The sequence below is a fragment of the Cricetulus griseus genome (assembly GCF_003668045.3).
Source record: "Cricetulus griseus strain 17A/GY chromosome 1 unlocalized genomic scaffold, alternate assembly CriGri-PICRH-1.0 chr1_0, whole genome shotgun sequence".
NCBI lineage: Eukaryota > Metazoa > Chordata > Mammalia > Rodentia > Cricetidae > Cricetulus > Cricetulus griseus.
This window is the reverse complement of record NW_023276806.1, coordinates 180,714,757-180,735,545: the sequence shown is the minus strand read 5'-3', so window position 1 is coordinate 180,735,545 and position 20,789 is coordinate 180,714,757.

The following is a 20,789-nucleotide window of genomic DNA, read 5'->3' as shown; positions in this document are numbered from 1 at the left end:
TGGATGAGTGCTGCATCATGGCTTGCTCCTGCCCAAGTGTGGTACCACTCACAGCAGGCTGGGCACTCCCACATCAATCATAAATCAAGAAAATGTCCTACAGATTTTTCTGCAGTCAATCAGGTGGAAGAAGTTCCTCAATTTAGGTTCTTCTCGATTTCTTTAGTGTTTGTCAAGTTAACAACAAAACAAAACAAACAAGCAAGACAACCAGGACAGTTGCCTTATATATTATTTCATATCTCACAAAAAATTCTGTGACTTAAAATCTGTTAGTAGCAGTACCTCATGAAAACAGGGATAGTGAGCAATAACTCTGCTGAATGCTCTCATCATTAAAATAAAGAACCATCTGTCCTGATTTGTCTTCGTTCCAATGATAGAACCCCAAATGGTTAATTTCTACAACTTTGTAAGACCAAGATGATGTCATGATAAAGCTTTGGAATCGCAGTCTTGCTTTATCTCTCCTAATTTCTGTTCCCATTACAGTTATTACTGGTGTTAATTATATACTATTCGAAAGTTTTATTTTAGCATTGTCATTTCTTCCCTTCTCTCCAAAGGAAAATGAAAATAAATACAATAATTAATATCACTAGTTTATATGTCATTATTTCATTTTGGCAAGAAAGGTAATTTTTTATAAATCCAAGTCATTAATAATAAGTACCCTTGCCCCAAGGTCATCGTTCTATGTGTCCATTCTATTAGGGGATATTAGTCACTGCTGCTCAGTAGTAGAGTGAACACTTAGAATACAAAATAGAGAAAACAAAGCAGGAGACATTCCTACTTAACATCCTACATCAGAATGTGCTAACATCAGAAGTGAGCACCTAGGTGTGTCAAGCAAAACCCTGGGAACCCTTGGCCTGCACCAATCAGAAGCAGGAGATAAAATGTTTGCAAACAAGGAATGAGCCTCTCAAAGACCATGAAAACACAGGCTACAGACAGTCCAGCTAACAGTGTCCATCATAACTCAATGCATAGCAATTACATAAACTAGCAACAGGGACCCTTATGGTGACTTCATCTCTTATTAGAAACTCTTGCCTCTGGACTGACTCTGCCTTGAGAGACCTGAACCCTGGTTGACCTAGCAAAGTACAACAGAGTGACCAGCTAGACTCTGTAGTGCTCAGGAAACATCACTCTCGGAGTGCCAGGCGTAGAGCCAGTATCCATTGAGTGTTCGCTGTCCTTCCTCACTAGGGAATGTGGACTTGATGGCTTGCTGTGCACTGGGCAATAGTTATGATCCACGTGTGCCAACCACCTCTATCGTCTGCCTGTAAATGTACTCAGCCTCCTGATGCCAGCCAGGTCATTTAGGGCCAGATTCTTTAGTTGTTACATTCATTTGCTGGGAATTCACTTACTTCTCTTCCCTGTGTGCTGTACTGTGTGAACAATAAACCTTGCATTCAAAAAAGACATGGGGCTGTCTGCCTTTCTGTGACGCCTGAGTCATGTTCAATTCAAGTGTGCACAACTGCAGTCCTCAGCGCTTCTTAGACATCTGCTCACCACTCCATTATCTGTGTCTTCAGCGCCGGACACTTGTATTCGGGTTTGCATGTCTTTTACTTCGTGATTAAAACAAGAATGTGAAATTGGAATTTAAAGACATTCAGTCTGGCTTTGCCTTGGGGATTCTCTATGCCTCCTACTGCTGAGAAGGAAGTTTGCCAAATAGAGAAGATGTGAAGACTGCAAGAAACGTAAATTAATAAATGGACTGGGAGAAGGGGACCCAACAACTTTATTCGGGTGGATGCTTCCAGACTCTCTTTTAAGTAACACAATTTAATACTGTACCCTTTCTAATAATGAAGTATTACATAGTATTGTGTCGCCTCATAAAGCCTTCATTCTCTTTTTTATGAATAAGTTTATGTTTTGACACATAAGGTGGTGTTGAAGTCTATATGAAAAGCAACAGACATGTGCGCAAGTGCTGAGTCGGGAGAGCAAAACAGCTGCCACATTGACAGGCTTTGTTCCTCACCTTCCAGTCTCTGAAAGGATTCCAAGCACCCTCTGAAGCGATGGACAGAGAGAATTGCTTGATGACATGTGCTGCTCCGGTGTTTACAGGGCAGTCTGTGCTCCTTGGTGTGAACTTCGGCTTAAGGAGCTTGTTCTAAAGTATATTGTTCCTGTGATCTAAAAGAGATTTCTCTGGCCTCTCTGAAAGTAACTCCAGCAAAACTGAAAGCCCTGGAAAAAGGCCGCTGGAAAGGTACTTTCACAGGGGGATTTGGCCCAGTGTGGTTCCCTGAGCAGCATGGTCCACAGGAGACAGATGGAAAGCAAATTCCATCTGAATCCTCTCCCCTCTTAGATGTTTAATTCCTTTCTGAGACAAGAAGACCCTGCCCCTCATGGGTGGTGGCACCACGTAGGAGGCATTCACATGCAGATAATAGACACAGCTTTGGGTGGACCCCTGTAATTCTGAGTAACCTTAAATATCTGCTGAAAACCCCTTTCTCACTGCTGCCAGCCTGCTTATTAGGTCTTATTTGTTCCCATCTTTAATCTCATGATTAAAACAACAATGCAGCTGAAAACTGAATTCAAAGGCATTCTTTCCTCATTTGCTTTGTCCTGGTAGTGCCTACTTCCTAGCAGTCTCTCCAAAATTCAGAGCACAATAATTAAAGACACAGCTCTTCCAGATAGTTGTAATGTGTTGCTGAAAATAAGAAACAAATGGGATGGTTTAGGTCTTGTGGGAAATGAATATTTCAGTGGATGAAGAAACCCAGCTCACTGATAACTGCATTTCCTAAAAATAAACTCATCCGATTCTTAACTTATGAGCCTGGAGAGATTTTTAACAGCTTCATGTAATCAACTTGACTTTTAATTTCTATTTTCCTAATTCATAAGGTTACCATTGTGAAAAGAGCAGTTTGGGCAATAAAGTTAGCATGATCTGACACAATCTTGAGTATCACACTCAATTAGAAATTCAAATATGTACATAAAAAATCCTTGTGAGCCCAGAGACCCTATGGATGCTTCCATTACCTTAAGTATTTTATTGTCTGCTCTTTAGCAGTGAACTCAGTGCCAGCATCTCCCCAACTTCTGTCTGAACAAAATCACCCAGGTCACACGTTTTGTTAGCAGGCTGAATCCTGTATTTTCTTGATTGTAGACAAAGGGTAGCCCCTTCAGGACTCTTCTTGGTGATGGTTTTAAACTGCAAAATCTTAATGAAAAGCTTTAAAAATGTGAAAAACATGGCACTAAAAAGACCACAAAGAGACTGTTGTCAACAATGTGAGAACAAAGATGAGAAATTCAGGGAACTGTATGTCCCCTTTGATGTTATAGGGATGTTTGCCTCAAGTAAGTGCAAGTTTTCAGCACTCTGCACAAGTTCATGAGTGACTATGAAAACATGAATACTGGTTCATGAATTACAGGTACTGAAACTCTCAGTGAATAGGTAAATTTTGCAAGGGCAGAATTCACAATTGATAATGAGGATAGATGAGATAGTAATTGCATAGCTATCATGTATAAATTGACCAGGAATGGATAGACTATATCAACTAATAAATTAAACGCATAAAATTATGTAGTAAGACAAAATTAAGATAATTTTACAAGTAATATTATTTAAGATAATAACGATAACAGCAGAGTACATTCATACTACATGATTGTCACAGGTTAGTAACACCAGATTGCAAATTAGGCCAGAAGTTCTGGATATATAGATTTATACAAGCTTCCAGCATAGAGCAAGACCAAATAATATACAGGCGACCTGGATAAAAGGAGGAGTTCGAAGTGAAGTCAACTACAGCAGTGGATCTTTTCCTTCGTGCTATGTACCATTTCTCTGACCTACACGAGATGAAACCTTATGATACCTTTTCAAGTAAAATAGTATGCTATGTTAGAAATTCATTAACTCACTCTGCTTTTCAGTCATCTACAGAATTGGCTTCCTTAATTACTGTCAGGTACAAAACTAGTACCGAAAGCAATGATCATTTCAACCAAGACAAAACACAATCACAAAAACATGCAGAAAGAAAACTGGCTTAATGGTCACTGTTGTAAGGATATGCAGAGGGAGCTAACATAGGTGCTGGAGTGGATGGGCAAATTATTCTTGAACTGTGTGTGCATCTCCTTCCAACTCTGCATGTCAATACCTTATGTGCCAGCAGACTGTAAGTGGCTTTGTTGACAAAAGTTAAAAGTCTGAGAATGTGTTTTTCTATTAACCCAAGTAACTAATAAACAGTGCTAATATCAAATGAAGAAAAGAATTTTAACTCATTTCAGTTTTAAGACATTTTAATTCATTTTTAACTTAATGTTAACTTTGGGTATTATTACTCTCTACTATAATGTAAGTATTTTCTCTAACACATAATGAAGAATTGCTATGAATTGATTATTATTTGAATTCAAATCACATAAAGAAAATGGACCTATTGTTTAGTCTTAGATTCTAATATATCAAAATACCAAAACCAGATGGGCAGTATTACTCATGGCATTCTTTCTGTCCCTTATTCCTCCACATTGCATCAAAAGTAAGGGAGTGCGCTGTGAATAGCGTTTGTCTGGAGGTCACTGGCCCCTTGCAGCAACCTCACATGGAGTCCTGGTAACAACTACTTTAGTTATGAGAAGATGTTAGCTTCTTGAATGATGTTTTCTTTTTGGATCTTCTAGTTCTGCATTTTCAGATCTAATACAATTTAGATACAGGGGCGGGAGAGAAGGCTTCCAATTGAAAGCACTTGAAGGCCCTACACAAGAGCCTGATTCCATTTTCAACACCCATATAGATGGCTCACAGCTATTGTAATTCTACCTCCAGGGACCCAGTTCCTCTTCTAGCCTCCTATTTCAGTGACACACTTCTCTCTCTCTCTCTCTCTCTCTCTCTCTCTCTCTCTCTCTCTCTCTTTCTCTCTCTCTCTCTCTCTCACACACACACACACATACTTTCAAGCATAAACAAATGCACATAAAATAAATAATTACACATTTAAAACAATAATATTTGGGCTCTTTTACTGACACAGCATACCTCTCTCAAATTCGTTTTACTCTTAGTTGTATGTATAGGTGTGATAGAGAGAGAAAAGCAGAGAGATAGTGATTAAATCATGCAAAAGAAAACAATTTTTACCAAAAAATACAAAGCAGGTTTTCCTAAAATAAGGACAAATTGTATTGTAACATATAAGCTTATACAGAACTAATGCATACATAAATTTTAAGATGGAGATGAACATGTTTACATCAGGTGTAGATCATGAAACAATGAAACATTTACTACCACCTTAGATAAGCAGGTGTCTATGTAGTTTCTGCTGTTATTCTTATTGTCATTTTTTGACAGAAATTCTAAAATGCTCAACATGTAGGGGAAGAGGCCCCATGAGAATGGCAAGGTCAATGAGATGGCAGGTAAGCCCTGACTGAATACCCATTCAGAAAAATATAACAACATAACCAGAATTCATTTTGATGTTTTAATGCATTGTTAAAAGTTCTAACATGTTCTAATTGAAATAGTTCAGAGTAGTTCAACTCTCCATATTTTACTACTACTTGTAGTAAATGAATTCTATAGATATAAAAATGAACAGAGCATCCCCACCTATGTTTGGTCTATGCACTGTCTACTCATTTTTACATCTTAGAGTTCATGCATAAAGACTGAGGGGGACCTAGGGATATAGCTCAGTGGGAGAGTGTTTGCCTAACATGTGTTAGGCCTTCCCTCTGGCAACATCCACAGGCATGAGCTATTTTGAGAGCTTCATTACAGGGTTCCTGATTATCCTTAAATGAAAGCTCAGATCAAAGTACTAACTTTGATTGAAAGCTGAAATATTGTAATCTCCATAGTTTATTTCTATTTTCTGAATGTGTTTTCAAAGAATTATCCAAAACTAACCAATTTCTTTAATTTATTTATTTTATATTGTTATTTCTTTCAAATCTTTTTAAGTTACATAATTTATTTGGGACACACTGAAATATCTATTTTCTTTTCTCAACCTCCAAGTAAGCTCTTCTTTGAATTAAATAGTAATCAGTCATCCACATTGGTAAACATCTGTTAATGAGCAAGAAAAAGAAAGGGAGAGAGGGACTCAAGAACCAGGCAGAACTTATCTTCTCCAAATCAAGGATTGAGTACCCATTATAAACATCCTCATATGTAGACCATAAAGGAACAGGTTAAGAATATTTGACTGGAGGAACATTGACAGGGGATGTCCTTCTGTATATGTTTCTCTTATTGTTTGATGACATAACACTGATTGGCCAGTAGTCAGACAGGAAGATAGGCAGGTCTATGAGAGAAAAGAGGAGACAGACTGAAGCTGTGAAAGAGACACCATGTAGAGACAGGGAAGGTAAGATGTGCCAGGCATTCTCTGGTAAGACAAGGCCATGTAAAAATACATAGATTTTTTGGGGGGCTAATTGGGTATGGGCTTAGACTGGAAAGAGAATCCAGCAACAGCATATGGATCACCTGTATCTCTATGCATTACCATTTCTTTTCAATTACAGCCTTGAAACAAAATAAACCATATTTTTTATATCAACTTTTGCTAAAACATGATCTTTTACAATGATTTTCTATCATTCTGTTATGAACCACAATGAAAATTTTGCTCCTGTTAGAATGAAATTTCAAATTATGGCAGAAATTAAGTTTATCGACACTATATACAAATATTTTATCCATAAAGGGCAATGACATATACATCTTTTCAGATAGATGATAAAAAGCACATAATCAAGCAGAAACAGGAATTTAAATGTCAGTGTAATTTTAGGTCAAGGCAATCATTATGTTTCACTGACTTTAACCTTTTAAATTGTCTACATTATCTTAAAGCTTGTGTTGGAATCTTAGCAGGAAACATCCAACAGAGGTGATTCTCAAGCAAAAGGACTGACTGTAGTGGCTTTTCTGTCCCATGAAGCTGATTAAATTTTAAATGATACTATAAGTAGCAGTGACTTTGTGGTTTTATTTTGTTTGCCTAGCTATCTCTTTTAAACTAATTACTTGTTTTCCTGGCCAGAGCATTGCTAGTGGAAGCTTTTAGTTATCAGGATTGGTAGGAGGTTACTAAATATATTTGTAAGAAGTTGGGCAAGCTAGTATCTTTTTCTGCTTCCAATTTCTGGGAATAAGGAAAAAATACATAGATCTTAATGACATCTATGTTCTCTTTCTAAAACTGCTGAAAGTCCATGACTCTGCTTATCAGAATCCTAAACTCCTCTGTCTGGGAATTATTCTTGAGGCAGTGCCTGTAATGTGCTAGATTTTATTAAGAACACAAGACTGCAGTAGAATAATTCATTGTCCCCAGATCACTTCAGATATACTCACATGGCATTTACTATAAAAGTGGTTTGACATCACTATAAAATACTCACCGTATTATATTTATTTTACTCCTAAATATACAAATGTAGAAATGCCTGAGATGCCTCAACTGTTCCTAATCCAGAAATACACATGGTAAAATTGGAAGCAACACACCTGTTATGTAGTAAAAAGAGAAAAAAAAAAACCCACAGTATCTTACATAAGTTCCCTCCTCAGGAATTAAAAGAGAAGGGAAGCACTCTATTTCCATCACAAATAGGGTTGGACAGAGTGGCTCCATTTCTCAATTTGCAAAGGGTCTGCACTGTAAGAATAAGGACCTGAACTCAGATCACAGAATTCAGGTAAAATTTGGGCACTGTGACATGCACTTGTAAACCCAGGGCTGAGAAGATGAAGGCAGATGGATTTCTGAAGCACATTGGACACCTAATCTTGCCTAGGCAAACTGATGAATTTCATGGTCAGTTGGAGATCCTGTTACACAAAGTAAACATGGATCCTGTCCTCAGACTGGATTGATGTCCCCTCCAAAAGCATAAACCTGGTCATCAAATCATGCTTAAAATCTTAGCTCAAAGATGGAACTTAAGACTGTCCCTTAACTGAACTGACTGTCCCAAATTGTCTTCTAAATAGCTTTTTCTACCAATATAGAATTCTACTCTCAGCCCTTAGTGAGAGAAACCTTTGTTTATAAATACCAATGGTGAATGCAAAGACTATGGCTACCTGGGGTCATTGAGGGACCAGCTTCAATCAAATTATTTATACCATTCTTTATAAGGCTAAAGGAACACTGCAGAAGAGGCGACAGAAAAAATAAAAGAAACAGTGAAAACAGTTCCAACTGATACCTCCTTTTGTAAGTAAAATGAAGTTTGTGCATTTTCTAACTCAGTGATTTGTTTGGAATGAGAAGATAGAGATGATTTTGTTTAATAGTTGTTGATCCAGTAATACTAGGTTGTCATCAATATTATCTCATTTAATACTTAGAATTTTTTGTACACAGGATTTTCTAATTAAATAGAGGAAAAAAACAAAATACAACACCTTGAGAATACTCGGCTAAGATTTACGTAAGTAGGTTTGGCAATGCTTGGAGCTTGGCACCAACCCCATTTCACGTGGTGGCTCAATGCCCTTTGTTCAACTTGATTCACATTCAAAGGCAAATATTTTAATTGAATTTTCTAGTCTTGAGGAGACTCAAAATACCAGTTTGCAAATCTCCGGGAGTAAGAACCTTTTGTGCCTCCACTGATGATTGGAGAAAAAATTGGCTTTGTATTTTCCATCAAATAACTCTACAACTAATTTATAATAAGTGGAAGAAGCAGTTTCACTGTGAAGAAGAAGGGTGAGGAAGACATGATGGGGCAGAGAGGTTGAGTTGGGGAAGAACAGAAGAGACCAAGATAGGAGATAATATAATAGAGGGAGACATTATAGGTTTAAAGAGAAATCAGGCACTAGGGAAATGTCTGGAGAGCTACAAAGATGACACCAACTAACAATCTAAGCAATAGAGGAGAGGCTACCTTAAATACCCTCTCCTGATCATGAGATTGATGATTAATTCATATGCCATAGTATAAGCGGTCATCCAGCAGCTGGTAGAAGTAGAAGCAGACACCCAGAGCTAAACCTTGAACTGAACTGAAATCCAGTTGCAGTTCAGTTAAGGAGGACTGATGAGCAAAGGGGTCCATACCAGCCTGGTGAAAACCACAGAAACAGCTGACCTGAACAAGGGAGAGCTCTTGGTCCCCAGACTGACAGCTGGGAAACCAGCATGGGACTGATCCAGACTCCCTGAATGTGGGTGTCAGTGAGGAGACCTAGGAAATCTATGGGACCTCTTGTACCTAGCATAGGAATGGACTTTGGGAGCCTATCCCACATGGAGGGATAGTCCCTGAGCCTAGACACAAGGAGATTGGCCTAGGCACTACCCCAAGGAATATGACAAATTTGAAGACCTCCTCCCCATGGAAGGCCTCACCCTCCCTTGGGAGCAGAAAGGGATAGGTAGGGTGTTAGTTGGGGGGGGGGTACAGGGGAGAAAGGAAGGGAGAGAGACCTGGGATTGACATGTAAAATAATTTTCTTTCTAATAAAAATAAAAAAGAAGGCGGCACTGACATGAAATTTGTCAGTGTTCACTATAATGACCAAAACAGAACCAGTTTTCATAAATATTAAATACTTTGGGTTTCCAATTTAATTTTCTTCAGTGCCAAACATAGAGGAGTGGTTTTCCATTCCCCTGTAGAAAATGTAATCTTTTGTTCTCTCCTAAAATATATTTTTACTGATTCTGGATACATTAAATAATCAGTAAGCATTTGAGTGCCTACTTTGTGTCCAGTGAATCATAAAATGTATGTATGGCACATACTACATAAATATTATTCTTTTCAAAGTATTTCTTGACCAAGGACAGCAACTTGCTTCCAACTCTTTAAAACTATTTTTCAAGTCAGATCCTCTGATAAAGCTGGTATGCCTTACAAACGGACTATTTAAACAAAACATTTAGTGGTTTCCGATTATTGACTTGATGTAGTTTCTTATCATATCTTGGCTAAAAATCAGCAATGTGAATCAAGGTTGTTAGGTTTGACAGTATTTATACCTGATCTTTGAGGCTGAAGGTTATTTTTGAGTACATTTTATTCAAATATACATGAGTAGATTATATATTTTATGTATTCAGAAAGATTGTGAAGATAGTTCCTATCAATGTAAAAACAACTTCAAAAATTCTATCTCAAAACACAATTATACCATGTTATAAATATTAATGTTTTTAAAATTCAAAGATTTCCCAGAATCAGATATTAACATAATTTTTTCTGAAATTTGTCTTTGAGGAGAATCACCTGTTGATACAGCTTTCCTTATGGAGTTTGTTTTCAGTGGCTACCAGTAAAGTTTAGCAGCATTAGGCAAGTTCTCAAATAAGTTCATGAATAAACACTAACTGTTATTCAAGCTTTTTAAAGATGTTATGAATAAAATTTCCTTCTTATTTCTTTGTAGTAGAAGAATTAATAATATATTTCAGTGAATTTCTGAACTGACAGATACACAAAACATGGAATATTCCTATTAATAGTGTAGAAGGTAACTGTTTGCTGTAAAATGTTTGTCAGAATTAGAAAATGTATCACCTCAAACAGTTACTGAGTTTTTATGGTGAAAAATTAAAAACCTTCCTTCAAACTCCTTGGAAAGTAAGTTACAAAAATGCCATTTTCAGTCATTGTGCCACACAATAGCACAAAGAATATCCTTGTTTCTATATAACCTTACAAACATACATATTGCTCAACAACATCCATCTGGTAAATCCACTCTCTTTCTGTCCTTTGGAATTATGACTCAATCTCAGTTTCTACGAGATCTTTTTAGATTTCACACATTAATGTGTGTGTTTAGATTCATAATTTAGAACCACATATTTATGAAGCCATATCTTATTCATCTTTCTGTTCCTGGCCTATTTCACTTCATTTAGTGATATCCAGTCTCGAACAGGTTGTCACAAGGACAGGATTTTTTGTGTTTTATGACTAAACTGTATTCTAGTAAGTCTTTTTCATGTATCTTTTCCCATTAATCAGTGATGGATGTTTAATGATTCCATCTTTTAGCTGTTTTGAACAGTTCTGTGTTGAATCTGAATTTGGAGAAAATGCTTGGGAATACCATCTAAATTTCCTCTGGACATGTACTCATAGTAGAATATCTGGATCACACAGTACATTTCCTCTGGACACGTGATCATAGTAGAATTTCTGGATCACACAGTAGTTTACCCATTATTTTATTTTTAATTTTTCTTTTATTTTGTGTTAATAAAGTAACTTTTTCCTTCCAAAGCTCATGGAACATTGCAGAAGAGGGACAAAAAGACTGTAAGAACCAGAAGATCAGGAAGTTGGCTATGAGATTATGTCTCCTGGTATCATCAGAAGCTTCACTCATAACATCTCACCAACAACTTAAACCTACTCATTTTCAAGGGAATCTCATATTTTTTCATAACAGCTTTACTAGATTTCAATCAGGAGTGTGCAAGGGCCTCTGCTTTCTTCCTCTTTCTCATTAGTATTTCTTAAATGATACCATTTGGGTGTAACTTTTTAGAGGGCAGTTTAAACTTAGCTCTGAGAAAACTTATATTCCAATGAATTCCCTAATCATTTAGATGAATCTGACCATTGGAAACTGCTCACATCTGTTCCCACAGCACGTCCTTAAACATATAGCTCCAAGGGAAGAATTTTTACTATTTGAATTTATTCATAGCTTTCTTATATTTTATGTTAAACTACAGCAAATGTTTAGGTACAATTTCATCCAGTAGCTGATGGAAGCAGAAACAGTCACCCACAGCTGAACACTGAGCTGAACTCTGGAATCCAGTTGCAGAGGGGGAGGAGTGATGAGCAAAGGGGTCAAGACCAGGCTGAAGTAAACCACAGAAACAGCTGTCCTGAACAAGGGGTTGCTCATGGACCCCAGACTGATAGCTGGGAAACCAGCATAGGATTGTTCCAGACCCCCTGAAGGAGGAAGTCAGTTTGGAGGTCTGGACAATCTATGGGGCCACTGGTAGTGGATCAGTATTTACCCCTAGTACTCAAATAGACTTTGGCAGCCCAATCCACATAGAGGGATACTCTCTCAGCCTAGACACACTCTGGAGGGTCTAGGCCCTGTTCCAAATGTTATGACAGAAGATTCCCCCATGGAAGGCCTCACTCTCCCTAGGGGAAGAAAGGGGGAGGCGGGGGAGGAGGGGAGTGAGGGGAAACTGAGATTGACATGTAAAAGAAGCTTGTTCCTAATTTAAATTTTTTAAAAAAGGAAAACAAATACAAAAAACAATTTCTATGCCTGAGAATACTTATCTCATTGAATAAGAGTAGAAATATAATATAATGTAATTATAAAATGAAAAAGCAATTACCTCTTAGCAGATAAACTAAAATTCTTGTTTTTTCTAAAAGTTTTCTCAGTACATTCTCCTTCCTACAGTTCATTCTGTTTTGGATAACACTGTCATCAACAATATTCTATATTCCAGTAAATTATTAAATAGCTATCTCCCACTCTCTTTTCAGTATGAGGGTACTGATTAAGGGATTGAAAGTACATTAGTAGAATAATTTGGTCCCATGTTTCACAGAATTTGCAGACTTGTGACAAAGCATGGAAAGGGAAACAATGGATGAGAATACAGTACATATAATTAGTTCCTGACAAATAACAACAGAAATGCATAGGGTAGTATAAAAAAAAGAGATAAGAATGTAAGATTCTAGATCAGGAAGAAAGAGAGAAAGGGAGAAAGAAAGAAAGAAAGAAAGAAAGAAAGAAAGAAAGAAAGAAAGAAAGAAAGAAAGAAAGGAAGGAAGGAAGGAAGGTAGGAAGAAAGGAAGGAAGACAGAAAGAAAGAAAAGAAAGAAAGGAGAGAGAGGGGGAGAGAGAGAAAGAAAGTCCTCATATATAGAATTAAATGTTAACTAGGACCTCAGGAATGACAAACAATCAACCCATTCAAATACATGTTGGTGAATTTCCAGAGAGAAGAGTATGGTGAAGGATACACCAGTTAATTATCTAAGTTAGAGAAGACTATGGTTTGGGAAATTCAAGAAAATGTAAGTGCAACTGCGATGTGAGAGTTGAAGGAGAGAAACACAAAGCATCTCAAAAATATTCCTAGAGCCAGAAAAGAACAAGAATACTTTCCACTTTAATGTTTTTATTTAAATTAGAAACAAGATTGTTTTACATGTCAATTTCCTTTCCCTCTCCTTCCCCTCCTCCCAGGCTCCCCATGAACACCCTACCTATCCCATATACTTTCCGCTCCCCAGGGATGGTGAGGCCTTCCATAGGGGGTCTTCAGAGTCTGTCATATCCTTTGGGACAGGGACTAGGCCAATCCCCATGTGTCTAGGCTCAGGGAGTATTCCTTTATGTGGGATGGGCTCCCAAAGTCCATTCCTATGCTAGGCATAAGTACTGATCTACTACAAGTGGCCCCATATACTTCCGAGGACTCTTCACTGACACCCACATTTATGGGGTCTGGATCAGTTCCATGTTGGTTTCCCAGCTATCAGTCTGGGGGCCAAGAGCTCCCTCTTGTTCAGGTCAGCTGTTTCTGTGGGTTTTTCCAGCCTGGTCTTGACCCCTTTGCTCATCACTCCTCCTTCTCTGCAACTGGATTCCAATTCAGTTCAAGGTTTAGCTGTGGGTGTCTGCTTCTACTTCCATCAGCTGCAGGATGATGGCTTTAGGATGGTATATAAGTTAGTCGTCATTCTCATTATCAGGGGAGGGCATTTAAGGTAGCCTCTCCACTGTTGCTTAGATGGCTAGTTGGTAGTACTCTTGTAGATCTCTGGACATTTCCTAGTGCCTGATTTGACTTTAAACCTATATTGGCTCCCTCTTTGATTGTATCTCTTATTTTGCTCTCCTCTATTCTTCCCCTATACAACCTTTCTACTCCCTTATGTCCTCCTCACCCCTCCTTTTCTCCCCTTCTCATTCTCCTAATTCCCTCTCCCATCCCCCATGCTCCCAATTTGCTCAGGAGATCTTGTCCCTTTCCCCTTCTTCGGAGACCATGTGTGTTCTCCTTTAAAGTCCTCCTTGTTGCCTAGCTTCTCTGGTGGTGGGATAGGCTGGTAATCCTTTGCTCTATGTGTAAAATCTATATATGAGTGAGTACATACCATGAATTGGTACAGGAAACAGCTTCCTGAAACATTACACCTGTAGCACAGACTCTGAGATCAACAATTAATAAATGGGACCTCCTGAAACTGAGAAGCTTCTGTGACACAAAGGACACAGTCAACAAGACAAAACAGCAGCCCACAGATTTGGAAAAGATATTCACCAACCGCATTTCAGACAGAGGGCTGATCTGCAAAATTTACAAAGAACTCAAGAAGCTAGTCTCCAAAGTACCTAACAATCCAATTAAAAACTGGGGTACAGAAATTAATAGAGAATTCTCAACAGAGGAATCTAAACTGGCTGAAAGACACATAAGAAAGTGTTCATCATCCTTAGCCATCAGGGAAATGCAAATCAAAAAAAAAAAACTCTGAGTTTTTTAAGTATCATCTTACTCCAGTCAGAATGGCTAAAATCAGAAACACCAATGATAACTTATGCTAGAGAGGATGAGATGAAAGGGGAGCACTCCTCCACTGCTGGTGAGAGTGCAAACTTGTACTTTGGAAATCAGTATGGTGATCTCTCAGGAAAATGGGAATCAGCCTACCACAAGATCCCACCAATCCTACTCTTAGGCATATACCCAAAGAAGCACATTCATACAAGGACATTTGTTCAACTATGTTCATAGCAGCATTATTTGTAATAGCCAGAACCTGGAAGCAACCTAGATGCCCCTCAACTGAAGAATGGATACAGAAAATGTGGTACATTTATACAATGGAGTACTACTCAGTGGAAAATGTTGTGGACCAAGAAAGTTCCATTATGGAATGTCTTAAGGTCCAGCCTCCAGTTTCAGTAAACAGGAGCACCCATGAGCTCTGGCCTACAATTGTATTGTTAATTCCAGCAAGTCTGCTATTGAATACCATGGCCTCAGTGTAGAATGCCTCCTTGTTTGCATCTCTATGGGCCTAAGCATTTGAATAGGCCTGAATCTGGTTGGAGGGTGAGGTAAGTGAGTAACAAGTGAGGATGGAGAGTTAGGAGCTACCAGGGAGAGGAGTCAACTGAAGGAGACAGAAATGGTTAGTAAACAGGCAAGAAGATGCCAAATAAAGAAAAGACTCCAGTTTTGCAGCATGGAACTGAGAGCTCTCTAAAGATAACAAGATGCCTGCATTTGGTCTTTATCGCCATTGGGTTGCTAGGAGTTTCCAACTCCCCCACTCAGGCCAAACATCCCAGCTGCTGTGGCTTGGGGCTGAGACATGCTGAGCCATTACAGGAAAGAAACAATGGAATATTGAAATTCACAATTAAATAGATGGAAGTAGAAGAAACCATTCTGAGGAAGGTAACCCAGTCACAAAAAGACAAGAACAAGAATACTTTCAAACAAGGCAAACACATACCTCTGAATGTCCTTTACTGTATAGAGTGGTAAGTGTGGGATTGTGAATTGATATGTTAGTATATCCATTCTTGAAAGCAATGGTGAGAAGTAAAGCTGATGGTTTTGATGCCTCAGAAACCCAGGCCTACAGAGATTAACTGGAAAGACTCAGAGGACTTACACTTACTACTGTTTCGGGATCTTTAATCACATTGTGACACCTGAGACTGTGTTAATAAAGTTAACTTTGAATCAGGGATCAGAGCTAGCAAATAACTGACCAGAATTAGCAATAGAGAAGCCAGAAATATGCATAAGGAGTGGAGATTTTGAGGCCTCTTTGATCTGGGAAATGTACAGAGATATTTAGTTAGTTGCAGCTCCTCTTCTGTTTCTATGATCTATCATATTTTCACCCCAGTATCTGGCTCCCAAGTCTTTACTGGTAATAGAACAACTTATATAAAAACAACACACCACAAAAATCAACTCCATGTTAAGGAAAGGCAAAAGCACTGTCACTGGGAGGGCTCTCAGTGTTCTCTAGTTAAGGTTCTTATAAAGGGATACACCTTACCAGTATGTCTGCACAAGCAAGCTCATTTGATACTCAACGTTCAAGGTTTGTACTGGAGGATGGTCAAATAATTGAAAATACAATCAATTACTCAAAGTTTAAAGACTGAGATGTCAACTAAGTTCCAAACCTACAATCGATAATTTCTGTAGACAATTGTCTCAGGACTGCATAGCTTTTGAGATAGAGATGGGTCTCACCACATCAGATAGGACACTGAGAAATGTCATATGGGAGGGGATAGGAGAAAAAAAGTAGTTTCATTCTCTCACCCACAGCATCCTAGAGAGTTCCCCCAATCTTTTAGGGGCTGTAACTCAAACAATTTTAAAGAATAAAATAAATTGAAGACTGGCCAATATTTAACAGAATTGTAGTTTTTACTAAGAGGCATCTTAAAAGTCATTTTAATAGATTTTAATCAAGAGGCTTAAGAGAAAAATGAGATGGGATAAAGTTAATAGAATTGAGAACAAGGATAAGGGCTTCTCTAAGAGGGATAACCAGATTTTAATCTCATTATAACAGTGTCGTGTTGTGTGTGTGTGTGTGTGTGTGTGTGTGTGTGTGTGTGTGTGTGTGTGTGTGTGTAATATTTGGAGCTATTTTCTTTAAGGGATGTATAGGGTTATTAATTGTGATCACAGTGTTGAATGACCTTTAAGATAAAAGTCTACATCACAGAGATACAAAAAGGTAGGTTATCATTACTGTAAGAATAATAGTCTTTTGTTGTTTGTTTTTTTAAGACATGGTCTTTCTATGTAGTCCTGGTTGGCCTGAAACCCACTATGAAGACCAGGCTGGCCTTGAACTCGAAGATATCATGTATCATGCCTGGCTTAAGGTAACAAGTCTTGATGATGTTTATAGGAAATGTCTGGGAAGATTAATGAGGCTTATTAAAGGTCATAAACATTCAGATTTTAAGCCTAGGAATCACCATTTTAGCAGAATCTGTATATGAAAAGTTGCTCTGTATAAGCAACCCTCATGGCAAGGGTTTATTGTGCCATGACACTCATTTGGTTGATTCTGACAGGCCTAAACACACTCAGGGCTCAGGTTCTTCCTATGTTCTCCATTGATTTTCCCCTTTCCATATTGCCCACATGCTTAGATTGGTTCTCAAAATTTGAGCTAGTACCTTTTTATTTCTACAAAAGTCCAGTCAGGGGCCAAACTGTTGTTAACAATTTCCTCTGTGAATTAAACATTCTATCAGGTAGGGAACCTCCTATAGAAGAAAGGTAAACAAATCAAAGTAGTTTCAAGGAGTCCCAGAAACTGACCAAATTCACAGGGTGTCTTCCTCCAGATTAAGCACTAAACATTGCTGAGAATCACTGTTAGACAAGACCAGCTACAAAGAAGACTCTGAGCTTCCTGAAAGAGGTTTAAATCAACTCAGTCATTGAGAAAAGACACTATTCAGCCTGTTGAGCTACCTACAATCTGTGCAGTATGCTCCAGGTTCCCAAATTTTGTGAACTATCTCCTGAAAGTAATCCCTCATCCATTGTCTTAGTTAAAGTTTCTATTGCTACATCAAAACACTATGACCAAAAAAGCAAGTTGGGAAGAAAAGGGTTTATTTGTCTTACACTTTAGCATTGCTATTCATCACTGAAGGAAGTCAGTGTAGGGAGCCGTCCCTGCATTCTCCATTACAAGATGGTGCCTGCATCCGGCAGGCACCGAATGTAAACAAGTTAGTGCGCAGGCACTGGGTAACTTTCCATCCCTTGGTCTCTGCCTCTTCCGTGGCGTCATATGGTCCGATGAGCTACAGCGAGTCAGGGGGTAACACGTCCGAGACGGCGGTTGCCAGCCTTTATAAGGGATGGGTTCTTGGGAGTTCAGGGTCTCTGCTCTGTAAGCTTATGCTCTCTCTCTCAAGATGCATTAAAGCTTTACTGCAGAAGGATCCGAGGTCCTGTGTCGTTCTTGCTGGCAAGACGATCGCGCGCGCGCGCGCGCGCGCGGGACAAGTCAGGACAGGAACTCAAACAGGGCAGGATCCTGGAGGCAGGCTGATGCAGAGGCCATGGAGGAGTGATGCTTACTGGCTTGCTTCCCATGGGTTTCTTAGCCTGCTTTCTTGTAGAACCCAGGACCTACAGCCCAGGGAAGGCACCACCTACCACACACTGGGCCCTTGTCCATTGATCACTAAGTGAGAAAATGCCTGACAGCTGGATATCATCTAGGCATTTCCTCAACTGAGGCTCCTTCCTCTGATGACTCTAGCTTGGGTCAAATTGATACACCAAAAAGCCAGTATATCCATATTCCTGTAACTATCCCCAAGGAATCTAACTTGTTCACCTAGTTGTAGTTTGTTGGAGTCCATAGGTTGACCAGTCCTGGCTCCCTATCTAGGGTGAGTGGAATCTTCTAGTGAATAGTTTTGTTGTGCAATTCAAGCCCATTTCAAATTTTCTTCCTGTAAGGAATCATAATTATACTATGCTGTCAGCTTCCAGCTTTCCATTGAACCAGTATTGAAACCATGTCAACTATTATTTTCATTTTGATTGTAAATAATGCTATTTATCTCATTATCATGTACTGAAGTGTCTAATTATTGTATTTTACTTTTCATTCTAGATTGTTAACTTTCTCTTAGAAAGAGTTCTGACTATGATTTTTTCAGTTCACAGTCCCTACCTAAGGGGAAAGACCAAAGAAACAATTTAGTTTGAGTGGGTAAATGACATAAGAAAAACATGAAACAAATGCATAAAATCTGTGTTCCTTTTGCATTTTTATTGCCACATGTTTAGAATATACCAATGTTTTTATCCTCAAACAGAACATGAACAAGCAATTAAAGTCATCATAATGTGATGTTTTGTCTAAAACCTAATATATATATTCATACATATTTCCATTTAAAAAAATCTTTTCTATCTTGGCTCAAAATGCTACATATTTTAACAACAAAGAGTTAAGTCTCTTCCTGGTGGAAAAACAAATAGCCATGTGGAGAAACATCATATTTAATTGTGTAACCACTTTTGTTATTATTTTATCTCCTGGTAGCGGATTGAGCATATTTATTATTGTTTTAAACTTCACTAGCTACCCTGATGGTTTCCTATGCATGTTTATTTTGGGTTGTGGTTACAATTCCTACGTAAATGTTTGTAGATCTTGTCAAGTTTCAGGCTACTTTTAGAAAGCTTATCTCCTCTTAAGGTAGGAATTTATAGTCTTATGGACTTATTCACAAAATATGGTAGCATGTTTGACATAAGCAGTGATGGAAATAGATATTTTTACAATGGAATTAGTCTGAAAGTGTAAATACCAGACTCTAGGAAATAGTGTCTCTTCCTAGCACAGCAGACCATGGAATTGCTACTCCCCCAGTCTATAACAATAGTGGTGGGTGGACACATGACAAGGAGGAAGTGGGTTGCAACCACATTCCATTCACAAATGTTATATAAAAATGCCTACAGAAACTAACCATTGGTTATACTCAACAAAGACTGAATGTACAATTTTGAAGCCAAACCACTTTTTATGTTACTGTTTTAATATGGACAAAAAGAAATAAAAAGTTGAAAAAATATTGATGCCTTTTTATCTGTTACTTTAGATATCTACACGAGTGATTATAACAAAATATCTTTTACTCTTCATGCCTTGGCATGCTTCTGCTTAATTTGATGAAAATTAAGAAAGAAAACAGAGATCAAAGGATAAGCTAAATGCAATGGAGGTTGATTACTTTGAGATTGTCAAGCTCCATAATAAAAGGAGATGGAAGAAAAGGAATTTCTAATGTAGTCTGTCTGCCCACACAATGTTCCTGTCAGTTCCTGAAACTGTGTTAAGAAACATAGCATATTTCATTGTGTTAACAGTGTAATACCATCTTAATGTGCTAGGTATTACTATAAATGTTAGGTTATGGATAAAGGACCTGTAACACTGAGAAGTTTTATGAAGTTATTAGAATTCACCTATGCTAAAGGAGCAGAAATAAAGATTTAATGCTGGAGTGGAAGAATGGGAGGGATTTTGTATCAGCACTGTAGCCATTTTGTAAAGTACTATTTGACTCAGCTACTTCATTCACATTAAAATCAACTCACCTAGATTTTCACTAATTATGGCCCTATCTATTCTTCAAGTAAGCATTATTTAAGATTTGTTTGTTGAAACCCCAAGATACTCAGTCTGCTAGTTTTGAGTCATGGTACAACTCAATAGGTAATTCATATTTTTTTCAAACACAAGCATAGTATTTAAAATATTTAATGATTAGAATCTATAGGTCATGCTCCATCAGAATGGAAGCCATCTATAAGTGAAAAGCATGGTCACACAGGAACATACATGGCAGGTGAATTATAGTTCTCCTGTAATGGCTTGCATGAGAATCTGTATTTCATAAATATTTAATATATTATGGAGAATTGACTTCCATACTGTTATAATATTCTGGTCATTAAAGTAAGAATTAGCAACCACACATAATGAGCCCATAATATACTTCGTTTTAAATTATAAGTCTCTGTCTTAGGAAAAAAAGATGACTTCTAGTCTGGTACATTTCATTAAATATTATATTCCACTATTTTTTACTGTTTTTTTTTTTAAAAAAATTGTGTTTATTCTCCAGAAGAACTGGAGGGCACCCAAAACCCAAATGTGCTCAAGGTTCTGAGTTGAGC